The sequence below is a fragment of the Mastomys coucha genome, unplaced genomic scaffold (assembly GCF_008632895.1).
Source record: "Mastomys coucha isolate ucsf_1 unplaced genomic scaffold, UCSF_Mcou_1 pScaffold1, whole genome shotgun sequence".
NCBI classification, from domain to species: Eukaryota; Metazoa; Chordata; class Mammalia; order Rodentia; family Muridae; genus Mastomys; species Mastomys coucha.
The window spans coordinates 6,500,458-6,511,220 of record NW_022196891.1 but is presented as its reverse complement, the minus strand read 5'-3'; the positions used below and the strand labels follow the sequence as shown (position 1 = coordinate 6,511,220).

General features: G+C 36.6%; 1 pseudogene; it reads right to left on the bottom strand.

Moving 5' to 3' along the window:
• Positions 1-2,784: 2,784 nt before the first annotated feature.
• LOC116069474 lies at positions 2,785-3,499 on the bottom strand (annotated as a pseudogene).
• Between the last annotated feature and the right edge of the window lie 7,264 nt (positions 3,500-10,763).

Genomic DNA, 10,763 nt, shown 5'->3' with positions numbered 1-10,763 from the left:
GCACTTAAAGAAATATTCAACATTTTTAGCCATCAAGGAAACACAAAGCAAAACTACTTTTAGATTCCATCTTACACATGTCACAATAGCTAAGTTCACTAAAACAATGATAGCTCAGTCTGGCAAAGATGTGGAGAAAACAATCACTCTTCTATTATTGCTGAAAGTGGAAACTTATACAGCCACTATGGAAATTAATATGGCAATTTACTACATCTTATTATATAGTCACCATCTACCATGGCTGGGTAACTCCTATGAGCTCAGCACAAAATGTAGGACTCCCTACATTTTCTTAGCGGGCTTCCTCTTGTTTGCCTGATCTGGGAAACCAGGCCCCAATCTTTCACCTGAGGTAGGTATGTCACATAGTCCTTTGCAAAGCTAAAGTTCAACTTTCTCTTTCTGAGCAAATACCTTGAACTCCTGAAATTCTTCTCCATACAAATGAAACATTTTCTGCACTTTAAACTCTAAGCAATTATCTCATATATCTCTTGTCTAAGACGTATGAGTATGAGATATTTCACTGAAAATCGTTTTAGAGAGCTGTTTCCTTGAGTAACTTCCAGCCAGGCAGGGATCCTGAAGGTAGCATCCATTTTGGACTGTTTCAGCATTCCAGCCTGTATGTAGCAGTGCCTGAACAACTTGAAGGAGAGAAGGGAGAACACAAAATCACAGCTGGCCCCCAACACACAAACCAGAGCAGTTCCTCACCAGATTTTGAATCAACCTACCTCAAGACCCAACTATACCACTTGAGTATATACCCAAAAAACACTCCACCATACCACAAGGACACTTGTTCAACTATGTTCATAGAAGTTCTATTCACAATACCAAAATACTGGAAAAACCTAGAGGTTCCTCAACCAAATAATGGATAATGAAAATATGGGACATTTACACAATGGACTATTACACAGCTGTTAAAAATGGTGGCATCATAACATTTGCAGGCAAATGGATGGAACTAGAGGAAAAAATCTTCCCCAGGGAAGCAACCCACACCCAGAAAAACAAACATACCATGTACTCACCTGTAAGTGGATTTGGGCTATTAAAGGATCAGTCCACAATCTACAGACCCTGTGATTGTAAGGAATAAAGAGGGCACTAGGAGGCAACATCTATTTCCCCTGGAAAGGGAAAATAGATGTTGCAAGTGCAATGAGGACAGGTTAGGTTGGAAACAGAAAGGATCTAAAGAAGAAGGAAAGGATGCAAGGGGAGAGTATGTGGAAAGATGTCTGGAATTGGTGGACATTTGTGACACAATGTAAAATCCCAATTCTAAGACTAGAGAAATCTATTTACAAAAGATTACTTTGTGTGTCAGCAGTAACTGGGTCAATGGTTTTACTGCAAGGAAAAGGCAACAGAGAGAGCTCTGATAGGTTGGAACAGTCATAGAAAAATGAAAAACTTAACAGAAAATATTACCATGTCATTACAATCTCATTTGTAACAAACAAAATCAACTAATCATTAAGTTTGTAATTAAACCGTTTTAAAAATAAATTAAATAAATACATGTATGCCATATGAATCATCTTGGATTATGCTAAACCTTAGTCTAAGTGCTGTAAGTAAACACACTTGCTACATCCGAAAAAGAATTAAGATGACTTCTCCTTTCTGAATTGCTGAGTCTCATCAGTGAAAAGGAATACCAAAGACTTAAATGAAACAGCAATAATACAGTAGACAGCACCAACATAGGCTTTTTTGTTTGTTATATTTATTGTTTTAAAGCAGAAAACTGTGGGGACAGATATGTAAGTACTTTACTGAAACTATAAACATGATTTTAAAGCATGCTTCTTTTTAAAAAGGTGTTTTGGGTAAACAAGGCCACCTGAATGACAAGGTCAGGCAGAGTAAGCCCACCATTTTGTAGGTATGTTTATTTCAAAGCCTAATTATTAATATGAAAAAGGGAAATGGTTTGGTAAGTGTGGTATTGTATAGTACTTTGATAAGGTCCAAATGGTAAGTCCAATATAATCAAAGAAGAATGTGGGCACTCCTTGTGAGCCACTTGCTAACTAATTTCCCTTTCATTTTGCATATAACACAGTGAAAATAGAAAGGAGCCTTAAGAGCACTTCAGTTCCACAATGGTGGATATAAGTTTCTACAGAAAGTTGTAAATGGGCCACAATGATGTAATGCTTGATAATATACATTCAACTGAAGTATATCTATTTTCTAACAAGCAAGGAAAATTAAGATAAGTTTTTTGCTTAAAACAAACAAGTGAACAATAAACAATTCTGGACAAACTGCCTAAGCAAAGAACAACCAACAATAATCCATTTAGAACTGCATGCTTTTACTCATCTTTTAAGAGAGATGCTCACAGCTATTCATGGGCTTTATAAATAATGATACTAAACAGAAAAAGAATATTTGTGTTACTTCTCTGTTCATAAGTCATAGCAATAAAATAATTCAAAAGCACTAAAGTAATACCTATACGTCATTACAAGTATAACAAAGTATAACAAGGAGAATCCAAAGCTGCATTTACATTTACATTTACAGACCCAGAAAATGACTCTTGCTTTTAGAAAAGTGTGCAATTTAAAAACATGAGTTTTGTTCATGCCATAAAAGAACAGTACTTGTCTCTGCTGCTTGATCAATGACTTCAAGGCTTGGCCATCAAACTAGGATCTCAAAATTCACAGTTTGTAAGAATCATACAATATTGATTCCATCTCTAGAAAATATAAGGGTCATCTTGTGGAAGAGCCACTGGGATTTGGTTAATTGTCTTTAACCAGAGCTTTTCAGGTCCATCTCACAAGCTATAATAGCTGGATTCAATTCCACTTGAGTGTGAAGAACTCCATAAAACATGATAAACTCCATAAAACTATGTCTATAACAATCTGTAAACAAAAGACAAAATATCTGCTAACACTGTTCTGCCACATCTTCTGTTCTCCTCAGTGCATTACCAAAGTAAGAATTCAAAACCTGAGTCAGAAGCAGTCCAAGTCAAGATGCCGTCAGATATTTGGGTAAGAAACATCAGTAATAAGAAACACTGCATTCTGAAGCCCAAAAGGCATAGGAGTCAGCTGGGTCAGTGCCACCACCTTCAGACCATTTCCTCCCTCTATGAGATCAATGAAGGCACTCAGATCGTAGCTGCTTTGGATCCTGGAAGCCAATTATAGATCACATGAGCGATAAATGTTCCATGGAGGAAGCCTAGCACCACGAGCCCCATGCCTAGCATGAAGACTTCCAGGTAGTCAGCTACCACATTAACCACAATGCAGCCCCAGCATCAGGAGAAGACCATGATGAAGACCATGACAAAGAACAGGGCACTGAGCCGCTGAGCAGCAATTCCGGAACAGGTAGAAGCAGGCCAGGGCCAGGGAAGAAAGCACGGGGAGGCTAGCATGTACACCAACAATAGGCTCCAGCAGTTATAGGTGCTGCAGAGGCAGCAGCGGTGCCGGTTTCTCACCTCAGCCATCAGACCGCCAGGACCACCAGTCTCCTGCCACTCCAAGAACAACCACCATTGCCCCATCCAGCAAGTCCATGGCGGCAGGCAGACCTTGGTACTCCAAGCTGGCACCTAGCAGTAGCATGGCGCCTCCATTACTTATTTACCACACTCCTTTGTGTTCTTTCCACCCCTTCTTGGTCCCATCCCATAGGACACTCCACCAAGGTTCTCTCTCTATTAATATATTTTCATGTGCTAAAAAGAAGTTATTTGTGACAATGTGTATAAAATATACATACTCAGGAGAATGGATGCAAAAATAGCATCTAAAGGAAATCTACCTATTTTGAGAATGATCTATAGCAAAATTGTCCTTTATACTTAGTACTTGAAATAACAATTATTCACTTAAAATATTATAAAAGATTTTATCTTCATAGATTTTATTATCAATCATGTATAAGTATAAATGTGTACAAATAAAATATGGTAGGACTTAGAGATGAACAATGTATTGCATTTTATCTCACATGCCATCAAAGACCGTATCTATACTATAAAGAATAGTTAATGATTATGGAGATGTACCTTTCCACAGCTAATGAGTATGCACTCTGAGTCTATGAATGCATCAAACATTGCTTCAGGAATAAAATATGTATAAAAAATATGCATCCACTACTTTAGAGAGAGATGAATGTCCCTGATTTTCAAACTCAAGTTGATGTTAAAAATGATCATTTCTGGCGTTAGCATTTCTTTGCACTTCTGAGAAGCAGCTGATGCCATAAGCAGAAATGCTAATATTCTATGAGAACAGCTGTTGTTACATTTATTTCCCAGGACTAGCCGCTTGTTGGAAGATTAAAAGTTGCTATAAGGATCCCATTTTCTCTGAGATTCCTCTCAACTTCACAAACTCAGAAATTTTGTGTAGGTGAGATGAAATTGTGACAAGCAGCCTCAGCTTGCCCATATCTCTGAACTTAAAAAAAAAAATCTTTGAATGTTCTGGTCTGTTATATTCCTCCATTAATAGTGAATAACATTACGCTCCATAGTACAAGTCATAAAGATATTTAATATGAAGAAAATAAAAAATTCCAAAATTGAAAAAAGAATCTATAGTAGAGGAAAATACCCCAGTCCTCACTATTGTTGAAGTTCTGACTTACTTTTGATGACATACATATTATTCAAGCACATTTAACATCCTATATAAATGAATTGTGCTTAAATCTCACCAAAAAATAGATTTGTAAAATGCTCAGAGAAAATCATCAAATAACAGTAGACATAAAAAACAAGTAAATGCATTACTATCACTAGCTTTATCTGTATTGTTTCATGACATTTTAATAGGGCTATTTAGGTATCAGTGAATGCATGGCTTTGCTATTGGTGTTAGACTGCACTTCCACAAACAAGGCCCAAGAAAATAAAATACCATGTGTTTGCTGTCAGTAATGCTAAATGGAGTTAGGCAAAGATGTGAAGATGCACAGTTAAGATTTTGCCTACCTGCTTTCTGTTTTGTTTTAGTCCAGTATTTTTCTATTTCCATCCATTTGCCTTCAAAACTCAGGATGTCCTCATTCTTAAGAGATGTGTAGTATATCATTATGTAAATGAACCACATTTTCTCTATCCATTCTTCTGTTGTGGGACATCTGGGTTGTTTCCAGCTTCAGGCTATCACAAACAAGGCTGTTATGAACATAGTGGAACACCGGCTCCTATGGCACGGTATGACATTTGCTGGGTATAAGTTCAAGAGGGGTATAGCTGGGTCCTCAGGTAGATCTATTTCCAATATTCTGAGAAACATCCAGACCCGTTGTGCAGAGTAAATTCAGAGTGGTTGTGCAGAGTGGTTGTGCAGTTTGCAATCCCACAAGCAATGGAGGCGTGTTCTTTTTTCTCCGTATCCTTGCCAACATGTGCTGTCACGTGAGATTTTAATCTTAATCATTCTGATTGGTGGAAGGTAGAATCTCAGGGTCCTTTTGATTTGACTTCCCCTGATGACTAAGGACATTGAATATTTCTTTAAGTACTTCTCAGCCATTTGAAATTCCTATGTTTTGATTTCTCTATGTAGCTCTAAACCACATTTTTTGATTGGGTTGTTTGTTTTTTTGGTGATTAGCTTCTTGAGTTCTTTATATATATTAGATATTAGCCCTCTATCAGATGTGGGGTTAGTGAATTTTTTTTCCCAATCTGTAGGTTGCTGATTTGACCTATTGACTATGTCCTTTGTCTTACAAAAGCTTTCTGGTTTCATGAGATCTCATTTATCAATTCTTGTTCATAGAGCATGAGCCACTGGAGTTTTCTTTAAGAAGATTTCCCCTCTATCAATGAGTTCAAGACTTTCCCCCTTTCTCTTCCATTAGATTCAGTGTATCTTGTTTTATGTTGAGGTCATTGATCCAATGGGACTTGAGCCTTGTGAAAAGTGATAAATATGGGTCTATTTCGATTTTTCTACATACAGACATCCAGTTTGACCAACACCATTTATTGAGGATTCTCTTTCTTTTCAATTGTATAGTTTTGGCTTCTTTCTCAAAAATCAAGTGTGAGTGTGTGATTTTATTTTTGGGTCCTCAATTCTATGCCATTAAAAAACATATCCATCTTTGTACCAATACCACTTTAAATGTACCAATTTCTCTTTAAATGTCTTTGAAGAATTGTGCTGGGGTTTTGGTAGGGATTGCATTGAATCTGTAGATTGCCTTTATTAATATGTCCATTTTTACTATGTTTATTCTGCCAATCCATGAGCATGGGAGATCTCTCCATTTTCTGAGATCTTCTTCAATTACTGTTTTGAGAGACTTAAAGTTGTAGCCATACAGAACTTTCACTTTTTTGTTGGAGTTACTCCCAAGATACTGCATATTATTTGTGGCAATTCTGAAGGGAATTGTTTCTTAATTTCTTTCTCAACCTGTTTGTAATTTGTATAAAGAAAGACTACTGATTTATTTAAGTTAATTTTATATCCCACAACTTTGGTGAGGTTGTTGATCAGCTCTACATGTTCTATGGTAGAATTTTTGGGGTTGCTTATGTATACTAACCTATCATTGGCAAATAGTGATACCTTTACTTACTCTTTGCCAATTTATATCCCCTTGATCTCTTTTTGTTGTCTTATTGCTCTAGCTAGAACTTTGAGTACTATATTGAATAGATATGGGAGAGTTAGCATCCTTGTATTGTACCTGATTTTAATGGAATTGATTCAAGAATCTCTCCATTTAATTTGATATTGGATTTTTGTTTGTAGTAAATTACTTTTATTATGTTTAGATATGGGCCTTGAATTCCTGATCTCTTCCATACTTTCAACATGAAGGGGTGTTGTATTTTGTTAAATGATAATTCAGCATCTAACAAGATGATTATTTAATTTTTGTCTTTAAGTTTGTTTTTTATAGTGGATCACATTAATGATGAATGGTGGTTTTGATGTGTTCTTGGATTCGGTTTGATAGAATTATATTGAGTATTTTTGCTTCAAAAGTGAAATTGGTGTGAAGTTCTCTTTTTTTGTTCCATTCTTATGTGGTTTAGGTATCACAGTAAATATGGCTTAATAGAATGAATTAGATAGTTTCCTTAGGTTTCTATTTTATGGAATAGTTTAAAGTATATTGGTGTTAAGTCTTCTTTGAAGTTCTGGCAGAATTCTGCACTAAAGCTATCTGGCCCTGGGCATATTTTGGTTGGGAGGTATTTAATGACTTCTTCCATTCCCTTATGTGTATGGGTCTGTTTAGATAGTTTATCTGCTCTTGATTTAACGTTGGTATGTGGTGTCTGTCTAGAAAATTCATTTTATCTAGGTTTCCCAGTTTTGTTGAGTATAGGCTTTTGTAGTCAGATCTAATTATTTTTTGAACTTACTCCATTTCTGTAGTTATATCTCACTTTTCATTTCTGAGTTTTTAATTTTGGAAACTGCCTCTGGGCCCTTTACTTAGTTTGGCTAGGGTTTTATTTATCTTGTTGATCTCTCAAAGAAACAGCTTTTTCTTTTGTTGATACTTTTTATTGGTCTCTTTATTTCTATTTGTTTGATTTGCTTCCTGTTTGCTTCTTTTTGTTCTACAACTTGCAAGTGTGGTATTAAGTTGCTAATGTAGGATTTCTCCAGTTTCTTTACCAGGGCACTTTGTACTGTACATTTTCCTCTTAGCACTGCTTTCATTGTATCGCATAAATTTGGGTATGTTGTATTATCATTTTCATTGAATTCCAGGAAGTCTTTAATTTCTTTCATTGTTTCTTCTCTGACCAAGTTATCATTGAGTAGAGAGTTGTTCAGTATACATGGGTATGTGCACTTTCTGTTGTTTTTGTTGTTATGGAAGACTAGCCTTAGGCCATGGTGATCAGATATGATGCAAGATATTTCAAACTTCTTGTATTGGCTAAGATTTGTTTTGTGACCAATTATCTGGTCAGTTTTGGAGACAGTACCATGAGGTGCTGATAAGAAGATGTATTCTTTTGTTGTAGGGTGAAATGTTCTAATAATTTCTGTTAAATCTGTTTGATTCATAACCTCTATTTGTTTCACTGTGTCTCTATTTAGTTTTGGTCTCAATGAATTTTCCATTAGTGAGAATTAGGTTTTGAAGTCTCCCACTATTATTGTGTGGGGTTCAATGTGTGTTTTGAGCTTCAGTAAAGTTTATTTTATGAATATTGGCTTTCTTGCATTTGGGATATAGATGTTCAGAATCGAGATTTTCTTGTTGTATTTTTCCTTTGTTGAATATAAAATGTCCTTCCCTATCCCCTTTGATAAATTTTAGTTGAAAGTCTATTTTATTGGATATTAGCATAGCAACGCCTGCTTGTTTCTTGGGAGCATATTCTTGGAAGAACTTTTTCCTGGCTTTTACTCTGCTTTCTCTGTCTTTTGTTATTGAGGTGTGTTTCTTGTATGCAGCAGAATGTAGGATCTGCTTGTATACCCAATCTGTTCACTCATGTCATTTTATAGGTTATTTGAGTCATTGATATTGAAAGATTCAAGACAGATGTTTGCTATTTCCTGTCATAATAATGTTTTACATGTATCTGATTTTTTTCCTTTGGTTTTGTTGTGAGATGATTAATATCTTGTTTTTTTCTTTGGTGGAGCTATCCTCCTTATGTTGGAATTTTACTTCTAGAATCCTCTGTAGGGCTGGTTTGGTAGATAAATATTTTTTAATTTTGGTTTGGTCATGGAATATTTGGTTTCTCCATCTATGATGATTGCTAGTTTTACAAGGTATAGTAGCCTAATTTGGCATTTGTGTTCTCTAAGGGAATTCATGACATCTATCCAGGTTCATTTGTTTTTTAGGGTCTCTGTTGAGAAGTCTGGTGTAATTCAGGTAGGTCTGCCTTTATATGATACTTGGCCTTTTTCCTTTACAGCTTTTAATATTCTTTCTTTGTTGTGTGCATTTAGTGTTCCAATTATTATGTGAAGAGAAGATTTTCTTTTGTGGTCCAATCTATTTGGTGTTCTATAGGCTTCTTGGACATGTATGACCATCTAATACTTTAGCTTGGGAAACTTTTCCTCTATGATTTTTGTTGAAGATGTTTTAGGGTCCTTTGAGCTGGGAATCTATCTCTTCTTTTCTTATTATTTATAGGATTGGTCTGTATATTGTGTCCTGAATTTCCTGTATGTTTTGGGTTAGGAGTTTTTTTGTTGTGTGGTGTTTTGAATTTTCTTTGTTGTGTCAATTTCTTCTAAGTTATCTTCTACCTGAGATTCTCTTTTCTATCTCTTATATTCTGTTGGTGATGCTTACATCTGTAATTCCTGACCTCTTTCCTAGGTTTTCTTAGGCTTTCCATTTCCAGTGCTGCCTCCATTTGTATTATCTTGGTTCTTTTTACTTCCACTTTTAGGTCTTGGACAGCTTTATTCAATTTCTTCACCTGTTTGTGTTTTCCTGTATTTCTTTAAGGGGTTTATTTGTTTCCTCTTAAGCCAATTCTACCTGTTTACTGGTGTTTTCCTATATTTCTTACAGTGAGTTATTTATATCCTCCTTAAAGGACTCTATTACCTTCCTGAGATAAAATTTTAGATCAGTATCTTGATTTTTAGGTGTGTTGGTGTAGCCAGGGCTTGCTAGTGTGGGGGAACAGGGTTCTGATGATTCCTGCATATATTGCCTTTTGTTACTTATGGTCTTATGCTTGCCACTTGCCACTGGGTTATGCCTGGTATTTTCTGGACTGGGTGTCTCTGTCTGGAGCCTGCCCCTTTTGTGCCTGCATTGCTTCAGGTCTCAGGGTAGTACTGTGACCATTGCTATGGCAGACTTCCTTGGGGCCTTCTGACTGTGTGATCTTCAGAGGGGTAGAGAAGCTGATAATCTCTTGCCAGTGATACAACAGATGTCCTGGGCAGCCTTCAGACTGTTGAGAACAATCAACCTGTTGCCCTGTGTGTAGCTATTCCCCAGTGTTTCAGTAAATATCCAATCCATATATGCCCTGGCAATGAAAACATAATTCAATTAATATGAATGCGAGCTGTATGCCTAAATTGGGCAGATCTACCACTCCACTACCATTTTCCCCATCTATGAGACCCCTTATTGATGTATTGCAACAATGGCTCATGTCAGAACATACCACATACTAGGCCCAAACAGTTCCATGTTTAAGAGGTTTAATTGAGAGGGAGAGAGGAGTAGTGGCAGAAAGAGAAGAGAGGGAGAGAAAAAGAAAGAGAGAGAGAAAGAGATGGGGAGAGAGAGAGAGAGGGGAGTGTTTCCTGTATATATATGCATGTAGTGACATAGTGGCCACATGTAAAGGTGGGAGGTCAGCCCAATGGATTCTGGGAATATGGTGTCTGTTGCCTTGGCAACAGGTCTGTGATGCCTGCCTATGTGATATCATGGGCTTTGGAGGACTGATGCTAACATAACTCCCTTCTTGTTATTATAAAGAGAAGGAAAGAAAAAGGAAGGGGAAGCCAATGGTGAAAAGGGAATGAGGGCGTCATGTCTCTTAAGCTACTTCCTGCTGTCTAGGGGCATCATCAATGGGGGTAAGCTGACTTTCACCATTGGGATCTACTTAGTAAACATTTATATCATGTTCCTCTGTGGACAGTGGCTCATCTGTGGGCAGTGGCTGGTAATCCTGTAACAGGAGCTAATTAATAGTTTCATTATAAATATTTTGCATTTGTTGTTGAAGAAATGTAGAAACAAGATTAATGAAGCAGGGCGCAAATAATAACAAC